Consider the following 16,306-nt stretch of genomic DNA (forward strand, 5'->3'; position numbering starts at 1 on the left):
TTTTTAATGAACCTTATTTACAGGAGTTAAATGCCTGTCATATTCTTAAAGTTAGGCTAAAATACATACAATTTTTCTAAATAATTAAAGTTATTGAAATAATAAATCTGTTATAATTTAATTAGAAAACTTAAAAATCTGTTTCCCTAATGTGAAAGAACTTTTAACTATGTTTGCTTTAACTTTGGGTTAATTAATAAGTAATTGTATAATGCGACTGTTTTGTGTTATAAAAGTGGAAAGTTTTCATTAATTCTCCGCCAAGATATTAATCCAATTCACAAAATAAAACTGGGTATATGTGCACGAAAAATAAAGCAATTTAAGAGTTCCCTTTGGTGCAACTCAATCCAAATAATAATCTCTTCATGCGAAAGGGTATAATAATCAAAGGCAGTGTCTGAAACGTCTGAAACGAGGACATTCAGCCAGGACCAGCCAGGGATTGCATTTAATGAAGCTGCTGGTGGGAATGGTGCTGGCGGTGTGCAGATTGCATTATGTCTTGGATATTTCGATCGGATAGAAAAATGAAATCGAGGTGGAGTTTGGCGTGGGGCAGGCCAGTAGACAATTTAATAAGCGCATCGTCTTTGTAGCCTGGCTACAGGACGAACCGCTGCCGTAGACAAGGAAGCCGGGAAACAATGCCAAGGAGATGGCAACGGAAGCTTCCACGGCTTTGACAAGCGGCGGAGCTAGTGCAGCATAAAAATTGCATTAGAGGCGGCAAACGAGCGCAGGCGAATTTCGCTTTGACTTAGTTCGGGCTGTGGAAACATCTGCCGGCTGGTTTTTATCCTGCATCTGCACTGGCAGAAACTATATATCGCTTAGTGGTAAAATAAATATGGCATCAATTTAGAAGTCCTTGAGAACAAAAATTTTTTGTGAAGACAAAAAGGATGTATACTACTTTTTAATTTATTTTTAATTTACAAAATTATATGGTTCTTAAACATCTTTCTTAAGAATATATATTCTACCTAATTATTTTCTTCAAATTAAGAATTCCAAAAAGAAATGAATACTTAAGAATTTCTTTAGCTTTAGTTAAGTGATTATTTTTGGGCTTTCAAAGCAAGTTGTTGATTTAAAATTTCATATAATAAGCGTTCGGAGAAAATATCTTATTATTCTTGAAAATGAATAACAAAAAAGTAATAATTTCAAATGAAAAGAAATGTTGCAGAAAAGCATTTTTGAGATGATTCCTTCGGCTTTTGTGAAACGATATTTCGTTGACTTTCATAACGAGTTGCTGAGTTTAAAATAATAAGCTGGTTGTATTTGCGTTCACTGAAAGCATCACACTTAAAACTTATTTACTTCAAACTGAAAATTCCAAATGGAAATGCAAATTTTAGAACGGCATTTATTAGAGTGCTTTCTTCGGAATCACCTAAGCGACATTCCTATGATTTTCAAAACGAATTGCTGATTTTAGAGCTGCATTTATCTGAGTGCTGCTTCCGCCTGCTGCTGTCTGCCTTTTTCATGCCACCCACTGCAGAAGCTGCAATTCGGATGACAGTTTTGTTTGTGCGCTTTGGGAGCCATAACAAACACAAACACAAATACAAAAACAAATACAAACAAGGTGCGAGGTGCACACACACACACTCACACAGTCACAAACACCTGGAGCAATCCTTGGGAAAGTGAGCAATGTAGCAAGGAGGGCCAACAAATGGCTGCTTGTTATATCAAGTGTGAAAAAAATTGCAGGCAGTAGCTGTAGCTATAGAGCAGAAAACTGAAAGCAGAGAAGGACGAAATCGGGATTTGCCTCCTGTCAAGGGCTTTCAAAGGGTCCTGCGACGAAGCTAACATCTCCAGCCAAGAGCAGGCATTAGATTCGAAGGATTAACCACTCACAATGCAAAGGGAAGGCAGCAAAAGTAGCAACTGGATGTGAGAAATCCTTGCAGTACATTAATTGCATTGAGGGCATAAGGTACTCCAGTTAATTTGGCTTCTAATTTGGTTCACAGAGACACTGATGTGGCATTAAGTGGTAATTGGAAACTAATAACAAGAAGATTGCTTCAACACATTTCATGATTGTCAACTTTTAAAACTCATTGAGTGTAGGATATTTTTAAGCAAACAATCGAATCGGTTTTAGTAGTCCAACTTGGCGTATACTTAATAAAATAAATAAATATTTATGCTACTATTTGTTAAATAGTATTTGTTAAAAATACCATTATTTATTTAGAATAAAATATGTATTTTACATTGTAATCAATAAGCTTTGTTTGTCAACAAAATCACATCCTATAGGATTTAATTTTCTGCGTGGCTTACAGATTTATATATCTTTTGACTTTTCACCTCTGTCAATTATATTTTTACCTTAGTATATGAATGTTTCGTCCATCAGTTGATGTCTGACCAACTGACCACTGGACCAATGTAATTAAATGCCGTGTGACACGTGCTGATGCCCTTTAACCGATTGCAGTCCCACTGCAAATGCGTGAATTATGATTACGTGATTACAACATAATTAATGCACAATTAATTTCATTTTAAAATCAGCATAAAACGCCAGTTAATTAATAACAGTAAACGCAATTACTGCATACCCATCAAAAGCCGGGAAAAAAGCAGAAAAAGCAATTGAATTACAGCGGCCCATCAATGGCCGTGAATATTTAAGTAAGCGAGAAAAGCTCGCAAAATGTTTGCAACTTAATAAATTATTCTTGGGACGGAAAATGACAAACAAGAGAACAGCCGCAAATATAAAAATGTAAAGCCAAGCAAAAAAAAAAGACTGAGTGAGAAGAGTAGCTACAAAATTAATTGAGCGCAAATTGGTGAAGCTGCGATTTTCAGCGCTTAAAAAAAAGGAAAACATTTGGGAAAACAAAATAGGCAATGAAATTTTACACAGATATCTTACTGTGCAGAAAAGCGAGGTTGGGGAAATGGAAAATGGCCGAGTGGGATGTCAAATGGCTGGGCTTTTCCAACCGGGAATGGGGCTGCTAGACGGCGCGTGGCTTACACGAGAAAACCCATCTAGAAACCATCTAAAAACAATGGGCAGGGAACGAATTTATCATTCTACCGCCTCTGCCGGCGTGGCTGTTGTTGCTGTTCTTGTCAAAAAGCATTTTAAGCGCTTAAGCCAGAGCATAAGCTGCGACACGCACATATCTCGAGGAGAAGGGTGGCTTGGACTCAACTTTAAGCCACCCGATTGGCAGTGATGCGAATTATCCCAGTAGTTGAGTTCAGATATGTATATCTTTAAATTTTCAGTGCTGTTTGCCTTATCTTTGTACAATGTTCTAATCTTTAGATTTGGAATTAAAAAAGCCCTAAGTTAAACTGATATATCATTTTGTATTTTTGTTGTATTTTGTTGTTGTATTTTATAAAGAAATTCTTTATTTAAACTTAAAATGTTATAGCTAAATATTAAGTTTTTATATTCTGCTCTATGTTTTTCATACATACATACATATAAAAGATATAAATTTTTTCTCTATTTACTATCTCTATTTCTTTATCTACGAACAAAATAAGTATAGCCTTTTCAATCACTGTCGATTGGATTGCAATTTGCCAAGTGCTTCTCGGAAACGCACAAATATATTCAACAAAATAAATTCCCGAAATGTCATCAATAAAATATAACCAATTTATCTTTTATTTGCTATTTTAATATTTAGCAAGCTGAATAATTTCGGAAAATCATCAAACAAACGTCGCGATATTTCAGTTGAAAGACCAACTGGGAACGCTTCGTTTGGCAATCAGATTCCTTCATTTCGTAGATAAACGAGCCGCAATGAGCCAATGCCAAAGTTAAAGCAAAAGTTGGATAAAGTTTTCCACCACCCCCTACCAACCTGCCGATTTGGGGGTTTCATTTCGGCCATTCTCCGATTTCAGGCCCGCTAGTTGGATTTATCATAAATCTTTAAGCTACCTGGAGGCACTGGTGGCCAGATGATGGGCCGGTGGCCTGGTAGGTGGTGTTTTCGGCATGGGGAATTGACATGTCTACGCGTAGCAAATGGCAGGCACAAAATGGCAGCTGTCGGCCGGCTCAGAGCAGCCAATTAATTTTTGGTCAGCTCCCAACAGAAGCCATTCACGCCCATCCTAACACTCGGACTTGGATTTGGATTGGGATGAGGATGAGAATGATGGTTGGGTGTGGATGAGAATGGGAATGGGAATAGGGACCTAATGAAGTCGGAACCCCCGAATCGGTTGTGTTTAAAGCAGCGTTATGGAGTGCGACGTAGGTGAACTGGGGCGTGGCCAAAGAACCCTTTTGGCAATCAGTGCGAAATTTGTTTTGTTTTTGCGGTCAGCCAGAGTTAAGAGCTCATCCTGGCTTGGGTGGCAACGGGTGCCGGCTGCTGATTTCCAGGGAGGATGATGGACGGGGTTCACTGGAGCAGCTGCTTGATGCCCGCACATCCATCAAGTTGTCATAGAGAGGAGTCACCAACTCACACGTTGCCTTCCGAAAACTATGCACTGGAAACAAACTATGAAATGGGGAAAAAATGATTTGGAATGTATAAAATAATATGATTTTTGAATGTTTTAAAGAAACTTATATTACTAGCTGTCTGGGTTGTTGACTATCTGGCTAAAAAGATTTTAGCAGCCATAAAAATATTTACTTAAATTATTATAAAAAAAATCTAAAAAGAAAATATAACAAAATTCTCCTAAATAATTTGTGCCCATAAATTTAAAGCGTGAATTTATCTAAAGATTTTAAAATAAATAACTTTATTGCTTCAGCTGTATTTTAAAGTTGATTAAGTTTATGTTTGAATACAAGTATTATTTTGAATACTATACTTTAAAAATATTATTTATGCCATGTTATTGTTATAATTCTATGGGGTAAATAAAAAATCTGGCAATAAATTTTCCCAATAATGTAAAGAGGGAATTAAACATGCTATCTTTTAAGGTGGCTGAATGGTTTTATAAAATTACAAAATATTATAAATATTAAGAAAAATGTAGTTCAACTTGAACTTAGTATTAAATCTAAGTTGATTTGAATCCATTTTTGAACAGTGTATCACAATCCCTTCAGTGGCCTGTGCGAGTGTGTGCAGCTATGTGTAAAAAGTCAGGGGATTCTTCGCACAACTGCACATCGCAGAAAACGCTTTAGTTTAAGTTTCAGTTTCAGTTTCAGTTGCTGGCTCTGGTTGCCTCTTCCGTTCAGGACCTTAAAGCCCACGGACCTCAGAAATAACATATATGCACGCGAGTGGGCTGCCTCGGCTCATTACTTATGCAAAGTCCTTTTTAGCTGTTAAGTGTTTTGTGTCTGCTTACAAATGTAGCTGTAAATCAAGCGGAAGTCGTTTTGGTGGGGCTGCCCCCTTGGCAGGGTGGCAGTAAGGACCTAAAAGGGCGCAATTGACTGCACGGCTTGCGGAGCCATTAAATTTTTCATGCGTTTACTATTTCCGTAGTGGGAAAAGTACGGCAGCTTAAAAGTGTCGAAAACGGGGTGCAAAAGGGCTCGAGGAACTTTATAGGTCCGCATGCATATATGCAAACCTTTTCCTGAAACGATTGGGCAGGAAAATTGATTATTCCAACACACCACCTTGCGCGAGGATAAAAGTTTTGTTGAGTCCATTAAGCTACTGAACCCTTTCATTCACGTCGATGGTTTAAAGTTAGCTGCTGAATGGAAGACATTGGGTTCATTATAGGTTAAATGCAAATCTAGTCAACTAGACGAAACAGAAATTTACTACTTCAATTTTTTGCTTTTAAAGTGGGAGATTTAAATGTATTCGTTTTTGTTTATTAGGTGCTTTAAAATATTTTATACTAGAGTATTTGCTGCAGCCAAACAATTTTGTTGTTAAAAAAATGTAATCAAAGATTATTTTATAGTATTTCATACATTCAGGTGACTACTGTCTAGAAAACCTTAAATTAGCAATCCCTTATTTTTAAATAGCTCGATATAATATATATATGTTATCTACTTATAAACACCTACTGTATTTTTCCTTCTGACAGCGACAACTGCTTAATTGCACTTTCTATGATTAATTGAACAAGTGGCGCAAACAGGCATTTCAGCGAATGGAAAAATGTGGGAAAAACCAAACACAAATAAATGCTAAAAGCCATTACTCTAATAATATTTGACTTGAATCGATAACTTGTCTAAATTGCAAATAGGTTTTGGGGTCAGACAGAAGAGAAGAGGTTGAGTTTGAGTTTGAGTTTGAGGAGTCCCTGGAGGATAGACGCAAATAAACAAGGCGCTGGCCGGATAAACACCAGGCAGACATGGCAGAGTGGAAAGTAAACAAGGCAAGTGCAGCGAGACAAGTCAAGGAAGTGGAAGTGTAAGTGTAAGTGGAACCGAGAACGAAGAAATAGGTAACCAAGAACCAGGTAACAAGAACCAGGTAACCGAGACCCAGACCCAGACCAAGACCGACCACGACCACGAGAACGAGAACGAGAGTCTCTCACCGGACCGCCTTGACAGTCAATGCCAAAACAATTGAGGTTAGGCCGGTGGTGCAGGGATAGGGGGGGATTCGGAAGGTCGAGTGATGGGAACAGACATTTGCTCGAGCAGCACGTATCTGCCTTTGTGGCAGTTGCCCCGAGACCAGAGGCAAGGCACTCGAGACTCGAGACTCTAGACCATTGGGACCCACACCGGGGCAGGGCCAACGCTTTGAAAAACTCAGTCCAGACTTAGGTCGGGGCCGGAATGAAACTAGACTAGCCGCACCAAATGAGTGACACACTTCCGTGACTTTAAAGGCTACAAAGTGGGCATATGCTATGGCCTCAATCCAATGTCATTTTTTTCCTCGATTTACTAAATGCAAATTGAAAATACCCAGCCATAGCCATATAATATTATATAAAATTCGACTTAATACCTTTTTTTTTTAAATCATCTTAAACATTATAAAATGTATGTATAAAATAGATAAATTGCAAATTAAATATGAAATTCAAATTACAAAAAATTTTTAAACCCTCTACTATATTAAATATATATATTTACTGAAATTTTAAAGTTATTAATATTATCCCAAGTGATAACTTCCTTCATGATGATTTAAAGTTAAATCAGTTTTTAAATCATCTTTAAAATTGTTTGGAAATATCAATATATTAAACCATTCAAGAGTAAGAATAAATTTATAAGTTATGTTTATTAATTCATATACTTATAAATTTAAAAGAAATTATATAAATACAAAATTATACGAAAAATTTCTCATAAATAATGTAACTTTTGTTCCTTTAATTTATAAAACATTTATAATATCAAGTTGATGCAATGACTTTAGACATCTAGTTGTTTGAAATTGATTGGTAGAAATCAACTGAACAATAATAATAGTAACCATAATAACCCAATAAACCATCAATTGGTAAATGATTTTATGTCATCATTAATTAGCCACCTTTTTTAAGTCTATAAAGAGAATGCTCAATGAGATTGGGCCAAAGGCGGTTGTTTCGAATGCACTTTTGTAAATTGCCTGACAGATTGCTGTTGTCGTTGCTTGGGCTCTGAATGTGAGCTGCAAAGTGAATTGTGGCCCCGTGCAAGGACACTGCAATTACTCATTCATCGATTGTTTGCATGCGCCTGGCTGAGGACTCAACTCGAGTTAAAGGACAGGGAAAGGACAGGGAAAACAAAAGGACCGCCCACGAACCACGACCGAAAGCATTTGCTCGAACTATATATTTTTTTTAAGTAAATGGCAATGCTAATGGATTAAGAAATGCATTTTTTATAGACGTCACCCGCTTTGTCGTTTTAATATTTAATTCGGAGCGCACGACGACGGCAGTTGTGTGCCATTGTGAAAGCTTTCTTGCTCTTTAAGTGGCCGCAGGTTCATTTGCAAAGAGGAAAGCAAGTGGCATGTAATTTATGTGCCGCCTCGCTGACACTGCTGCACTGAAAAAAGAGTGCGAAAATAGCCCCAAGTCAGAGGGTCAGGGTGAGGGTGAGGGTGAAAGTGAGGGTGCCACTGCAGTGGCTTACACGCCATGGTTTTTCCATCTTTTCATGGCGACTTGAATGGCGGCGCCGCCAGTGTCCTTTTGTAGCATGCTTATTCTGCGACGGCTTAAAGCTTTCAAGGGGATTTGTGTGAATGCACGCTTTCACAAAGTATTTATTTAATTAAGGAGTCAAAGAAGTCGCATGCGCTTGCATGCAAAATAGCCCAAGAGCTGTGGGGAAAAACCCTTCGGACTCTGGGACTTCCAGCCCCATCATCATTGGCCACTTCATTTATCAAGCTTTGACACTGACAGGGCGCGTCCGAGTTTGCATCAAGTTTCGCCCATCCATTTTGAGATTTGATTAACGAGCCGTGGCTTCGCACAACTTTTGGCCATAGTTAGCATGGCCAGGCACCACAACAACATCAACAAGGACAACAGTAAATGCTGAGCAGCGGCAGTGTGGAAATGTCAAGTCATATTTCATTTTTGGTCAACGCCCACGTCGGACAAATTCGAATGAAACATCATATCACATTTGTATCTCGCTTATTTTTTCCTGGCCTACGCTTCAAGGGTTTTTGAAGCTGGAGGCACGATTTTCGGGTCGGGTGTCGAACTACAAACAGCATCCCATTTGCGTGACAAGTTCGACCCTGTCCTCCCACTTGAGGTTGGCTGTCAAATGGGCGGCGACCTTGCCACAAACTCACCTGAACACTTGGAAGAGTTAGCGATCAATTTAATTTAATTTGTTATCGTAATTATCAGCGAAAAATTAATGTTTTTAAATAACAAGTGTGCAACCTAAAAATAATCCGAATGTTTAAAAAAAAAAATTATCAAATGCAATTTAATTATTTTAGATTAATTTTTGTAAATAATAAATTCTTTTAAAGATCGTCACTTATCGTACAGCAGGAAACAAATACATACAACTTTTTTTAAATATGCTTAAGTATCTTAAGTATCCTTTAAAAAGTATGCATGTTAGTATTTCGTTTGCTTTTCAAATTAGATTTCAATTTAGCTAACCAAATATTATCCAAAGCAAAAATATGTCCGATACAAGTTGTTGAGTGTCAACAATTTTATGGAGATTTTGTTTTAAGAGCCATTTTGTTAGTTTAAGCCTTAAACCCATATCAAGCAAAAGTTCTTTAAGCCACTTATTTTGGCGGCAGATGATTTAATTTTTTTATTGATGTTATGCAAGGGCAATTTGTAAGCCAAAATAACATAATTAAAAACCGATTTTGAGTTTAGATTTCCCTGTGTATCGGCCCACAAGCCTAGTTAAGCGCACTTAAGAAGAGAAAGTCCAATACAGGCAGCGGCACGTGCTTGCCCTTTAACAACACGGCGTATGCGTAATGCGGCCTTAGAACATCGCATTGCCGTCTTCCTGCCGGTACTCCTACTGTTTTGGCACGTGAGTTATAAATAATTATAGACAACCGAGCAACCAAAAATTATATCATTAAGCCCGAATAACATGCCAGGCACGTTTAAGCTGTCCTTGGCTCCTTGGCTTAACTGCGCCTGCGAAAACAATTTTTTTGAAGGATATAGGTCCTCCACCCAACCACTTGTACATATTTAAGGTTCGCGACCGCCACACGACGTGACGTGGCCCAAATTGGAATTATTGCCATCATGTCACTCGATTAGTGGCGTTAAATTGCCAAAGCTACCTCTCATCCCAGGAACCGCCACGGAATGGAATCATTTGCATCTGCCTTGATACGCTCGCTAAGTTCGGGCAAAAAATGTTTAGCGCTTTGTTGTCACCCTCGTTGCCGCTGCCGGCTATCATTTAATATTCTGTCACTTAGGGACTGCCTGGACAGGCTAGAAACGTGGAAGGACCTTTTTTGTCACAATTCTTTGGTGGCACTAAAGTTGAAAAATATTTGCCAAAACTTTTTAAACACTTTAAGGCAAGTTGAACAAAATGTTTGAAGATGTGCAACTAAATAATATTATATTATTGATTTAAATGAAACTAAGGCCATCTTTGTATTGATTTTACAGTTGGCCTGCGGAGTTGTTAAATTGTTGCCATAGCTCTTCTTACAATTATTTACCTAAAGGCCAACTCCTTATTGGCACAAAGCAATTGAAATAATTGCTTTCTAAATTTATATTTTACAAATTGCTTTATAAATCACTTTAACAGGCCTACAATAAATGCAAAATATTTTCATATTCATGTGAAAAAGTATAAATTCCGTTCTCTGTTGTGTCCAATTCATGAAAATATATTCACCGAAAATGTATCCTTGAACTGATACTGATATTAAAAATAATTTTTCTCTCTCTTGTCATGATGCACTGACAGACATGGACAAAAAAATAGAACCCGTTGGTTGTATAGTGTAACTGAAACCTCAGGATGCAAGCATGGACAAACATTTCTGAGCATCAGAAGCCACAATGAGAAAATGAATTTCCTGTAGCTAACATTTCCATATGTGTAAGGTCCTTCATCCCCAGAAATTTTGTTTTAATTAAATTCTTAAGCTCCTTTCACGTTTTATCATCATTTCGTTCCACAAATTGTTGGCTTTTTGCCCTGACCACTTTTTGCTTTTCAATAAAATTGTAACACAAGCTACTACGCAAATATAAACAGACCCAAAATTTGGAGTGCCTTACACATAAAATGTGTACAAATTTTCATTTGGTATTTCTCTTCTGACTGGCCAAGTCAGCATGCTGAACACAACAAATTGTCATTTCAGGTAACAAATTGGGAGTTTCACCCAACACATGCTGGGTTGGGCAAATATTAAAATTGACACGTGTCAAATGTTCTTTGGGAATTTAAAAACACAACTATGAGTTCTATGAAAGTATGCCCCTATACATTTCGACTAAGAGAAGCAAGAATAGCTGATGGTTTAAGCGATTTGACAGTGTTAGCCCTGCCAATATCTAGTATTTTTAGATCAGTGGCTTTGAATTCATAATACCAAATCGAGCTTACAAAGCTGGGCCGTCACAGCAAAGTCAATTCAAATTATGCATAAATCTCAATATAATTGACATTGAACGACAAACTTTTGTTACTTTGCGGAGAAATTTTGCGAGACTATTTTTACCATTTGAGAGGGCGTCTTGTGGCCGTAGACAGGCCATTATATCCAAGTCAAGCCCAGTGGCCCACACACAAAACACAGTGTCGAAAAGTTGCCCCTCGTGAATGAAAGGATGATTTTGGTTTACCCAAATCCCACTGACTTTTTCCGTTTTGTGTGTGCGTGTGTGTGTGTGTGTGTGTTTGTTGGTGTGCATGTTCATTGTGCAAATTATGCGAAAAGTTCTTCGTTGGCCTGAAAACGACTCCATAAAGTGTATTAAATTTTGCATCGCATTGCACTTGCCATGGCCAGTTGCACTTTGGCAAAATCTCAGCCACAAAACCCTTTAAAATAGCTCAAAAGCATTTTGCGGCATTGTCTTTCCGGCCGAGGATGAGTGCCCATTGAGACAGTTTTGCGGTTGTCCGGCTGTCTGAAAAAGCGATACAAATATTCTCCCCGCAAAAGTTGTCGGTTCTGCTTCTTTTTCGAACTTTAAATGGGCCAAGTCTTGGTAAATTATTTTTAGCAGGCCATGAAAACTCTTTGTTTGATAATGCTTTTCTGGAAGCACACAAAAGATGGGAGTTTGAGTTTTAAGTGTGTGTGCTCTTAAGACCTCTAAATGTTAAAGGAAAAAAGCTTTTGTGTCTAAATTGAGGTACAAGATCTCTGTCGTTTTCAAATTACTAATAACTTTTTTTGTATATTTTAAAATACATCATTCTTTGGTCGCCCAAATCAATATATATTAAAATGTCTAGTCGTTTCTAGGAATTTCCCCACACAGTTTGTAAAATAGTCGTTTTAGCATTAAGTACCCTGCTTTTAAAGCTTATTTGATTAACTTGACACGAGAGACGGGGGGAATACAAATACGAATTAAGCATTGCCCGGGAAACATCTGCAGCTGAAATACTTATCAGTGTCGGATGTGGTTGTCGCATAAATGTCTCAAAAATATGCTCTTGTGCGGCCGAAAAACAGAACCATAAAGATGAAATATGTGTGTGGGAGCCATGCATTGCTCACAGGCTCACAGACTCACATGCTAAATTCGCCCCGGCGTCGACATCTTGTAATTTTATTTTATTATGCCCAAAAAGGACCAGAACAGAACCGAGTGTCTCCTGTGTGCTTGGCCCTTTTTATATCCGCAAGGAGAACAGTTTGTAATATCTTCCCATGTTCTGGTTGTCTTAACAAATTGGCAAGGAAACATACTAAATAAACTGCCGGCAGGCGGTATTGATGGCATGGCTAATGACCTTGAAAGTGATGTGGGATCCCTTTTTCTACCTTATTGTTTTGGGGTTTGTTTTGGCAAAGCTTCATCATAATTTGATTGAAAATACTTTGACGACCCTGAACACATTGAAGGCACAACACTGTTATGTGGTTCTTCAAGTTGCTCAGTAAAGGCTTTTAAATTATTAATTCCATGTTATGGAGAGTCGAGAAGTTTTCGTGCTCAAAACTTTCCTTATTGTTGTGTTTTCTTTGTTGAAAATAACAATTTTGTTAAAGAGCATAGGAGAAAAAGCGAACAAATCAAACTTGAAGTAATTAAAGTTATACGCACAAATTCCACTATTTAAGTTGGAGCTTTGTTTTTGGTGTTTTAAAATTTTCCTTCAATGCATTACAATGACAAAAAGGTTTTGGGCAACCTATAAAGACAGTTCAATGCATTCTTTGTTTTCCTCTTAAAAACTTTCGTTATTGGCATGCTTTTCTTACCGATATAAACAAGCATGCGCAAGTTTCAGTTTGCGTGAGATGTTGGTGAAAGTGAAACCGAACCGGGAATGCTGAATGTATTTAAGAAGAGTTGCAATAACTAAGCAATGCACAACAGCGGCGTGAAAACAAAGGTTTACAAGTGCTTTGTAATCTATTTGAAAACTTTTCCTAGACGGAAAACACACGCCATCCACGAACCCAAACGAGAATAATAAAGCAGACAAAATGGGAAAAAGGCAGAAGGACCAAAAGGACGAAGAACTGCTAAAGAGCCCGTAAGAAAAACTCTCGTAATAGACAAACAATGAGTATAATGAAACGTTAAGGCGTCGTGTAATGACGCAACGGAAGCGAAGCAATTTACGTAAGCTTGCAGAGCGAGTTAGGAGTTTAATGAATGCGAAGAATAGAGCGCTCAGCTTAATGACGGTGCTTAACGGTGGAAAATCGGAGGGCGGAAAATCGAAGCAGTCGCCACTTTATATGCCACATTAGAGCAATGTCAATAGCAGGAGCAAAAGTTGCGGCGAAAAATGAAAGCCGGAAGGAAGCAGCCAACAGACTGAAGGACAGACACCGCATCCACACCCACATCCACAACAACATCCACCTTTCTTTCCCCTCGACTTTTCACGTTAAGCGATGTGGAAACAATACCAAAATAAAGCTGTGTAAATAAAAAAAAAAAAAGTAAAGAAGACGGGATTAAAATAGCACCCAGTGTTAAATGGAAGGGCAATCGAACTCGACGAGACATCAAGAGCCACAACAAGTATGGCAAAAGTTAGATTAGTTAGGCGAGTTGTAATGAGCATAAATATACTAATATAATATACTAATATATTTGTTGGTATATGAAAATTTAAACTTAAAGAAATCGTATATTGAGTTACGTATTGCTTTTCAAAGTGAAATATATTTCTTGTATTTAACAAGGTCATACTTAAATTGATTTAATTTAAAGCCATCGATTTATGAAAAAATGTTTTTTTTTTAATTTATCAAACACATTAAATTATGATTATAATAACCCAATACCAAACATTTCTTCTATATACCCAATTATTTTCTCTCCCTATTTTGCAGTAAAGTGGAAAAATAAAGGACCTGTTGAGTATTCGCTTTTCCTAAACTTGGTTCAGCTATTCAGGGTGTCTGCGCTGTCAAAAGATAAACAAAAAAAAAAAAAAATAGCATAGATACGTATTAAAAATTCAATACGACAAAACTTGTTAGAAATTTAATTGAATTTCGTGTCGTTTCCATTATCTGTCTGTGCTCACCATTTGATTTTCCAACACAAACAACAATTTATTTATATATATTTGCTTTGGGACGCAGACAAGGACTATGGACCAAAAGGACACAGGCTCCCTCTCATACGGATGTATGAAAATTTGTTGTAGTTTCAGTTTTCCGCCCCTGCAAAGCCGGCAGCTGTCAATGGCGCTAGAAAAGGAAAAGCGCTGAAGGTTTGCTGACTTGCTTTTGGAAAAGTTGAAGTCTGTGCCGAGTTTTCCTGAGCATATGGATAAACATTCGCTTCATCTTGAGCTATGAAAAAGAAGGCGACAAGGTTGTCAGTGGAAAATTTTGATAAGCAGTTCATATTGTTCTAGAGGGATAAGTATATTTTGTTTATTTTTCCTAGGGAGAGAACTATTTAATGTATTGATTGCACTTTAAAGACTCTCAAGTGATTTGATAACTTCTTAATATATTTTTTTAAACTTTTCTTTAAAATGACTTTCATAAATGTTTTTTTATACAGATTATTTAAACATAGAAGTGGATTTAAGTATTTATAAATATTAATGACCTTAAGATAAAATCAAAAAGCGAAATGATTTTGTTCAGATTGAAAACAAATTTTTTCTCAGGCCACTAGAGCTAACCATGAGCAAGTCGTATATAAATCAATAAACATTTTTGTCATATTTCCAATGCAAATTCAATTGAAAAAATCCTTGCAAATGAGGTAAATGCATAGCGTTTTCTATATTACGGTTTTACTGTTTCGCATGCCAGCTGGCAGACATCAAAGAAAATCAGGAAGCACTTGCCTCACTAAAAATAGAAGTGTCAGCAGCACTACAGAAATGTCCAACAAAGAAACCGAAAGGAATGGAAAGCAAAGGCCAAAGTCAGAGCCGAGTCACCTGGGTCACACGGAAGCTAGAGCTAAAGGTAAAGCTAAAGCTAAAGCCAAAGCCATTTGCATTATTGCCAGGCCACCCACTTTTGGATGTCGTCGGCAACTTGAAACGAAATCAAAAGTCAAAAAAAAGGGGTGGCAGTGGGGAAAAACTGAAAATGAAGATGCCGCTGTCAGGGCGAATTGCGTAAGAAAAATGATTTCAGCCAGCCAGATAAGAAGGTCGTAGGCCACCCTAATCGACCACCACCCACAACCTCGATTCAGTGAACAGCTTTCGATTTCCGTTCGAGATCCGATGGCCTGGGCAAATGCGTTTATGGCCACATCGATGGAAATCGAAAGACCATTAAATAGTTTACTTTATGCATGGCAGGCAGATTTCAGCCCTACGGTTATTTACTCGCCCGTTCGACCCAGCCTCATCAGATTGATGATGATCATCATGGTAATGATGATGATGGACCCGTCAAGCGCTTAGAGCCCAGTAACCATCAAGCACTTGAAGAACTTTTCTTTCTTCCACACCTTCATTCATTTTTATTCCGACCTTGCACGTAGTCACCGCATGTTCCGCTGTGGGTTCCTTGCCATCCGGATTCCTAAGTGTCCTGGCCAGCAAGTTGTGCGGAAGTGGCTATCATATGCATGTTAATAGCTTCCCCTAAGCGAGTTCTTATGGGGGAAGGATTTGGCCAGGCATTCAAAGCCAATATAAAAGCAGTTAGGCAGATCCAGGCTGTGGCTGATAATCCAGAAAGTTCTTTGTCTCTTAATTGAATCATTACCAAAATGAAATTAAGCTATTACATATATTCGGATCGTTTGAATTAATAATTTTATAATTAAATGTAAAGCGATGTAAATGGTTTTATTGCAGTCAGTTTTTAAAATGTTTTAAAATATCACTCACTTTTTTCACAAACACGTACGAATTTCCAACTCCTACATTGCGACAACCGCAGAAACATTTTGATTAAAGAAAAAGTTGCATTTGTATTTTCAATCCCTTTGCGGATTTTTCGCATGGCTGCAATGTTTTTGCTTGCTGTCAACACAAATATTTGACCACATAACAAAAAAGTTACAGAAACAATGCCCTCAACAACAAAAGCTCACAGCATCGTTTACAACCAGCATAAACAACTAAAATCAGCCAACAACAGTATCATATTTTTGTCGTTATTCGAATTTTAATTAATATTCATTACAAATTATGAAGGGAGCTAAAAGTGATAAGAAAAAAACAGTTAAGGCATAAACTAAAAATATCTACTTATATTATTGTTAAATTTTTATTTTGTTTTGCCGCAAA

At 37.5% G+C, this 16,306-nt stretch overlaps 1 protein-coding gene across 1 annotated transcript in view; it reads left to right on the forward strand.

Moving 5' to 3' along the window:
- The window catches only part of LOC128266289 (uncharacterized), a 49,549-nt gene that overhangs the window by 16,232 nt on the left and 17,011 nt on the right, over positions 1-16,306 (forward strand). The gene's annotated exons all lie outside the window — the stretch shown is intronic.

This window comes from Drosophila gunungcola, chromosome 3R, assembly GCF_025200985.1.
Source record: "Drosophila gunungcola strain Sukarami chromosome 3R, Dgunungcola_SK_2, whole genome shotgun sequence".
In the NCBI taxonomy this organism is placed as follows: Eukaryota; Metazoa; Arthropoda; class Insecta; order Diptera; family Drosophilidae; genus Drosophila; species Drosophila gunungcola.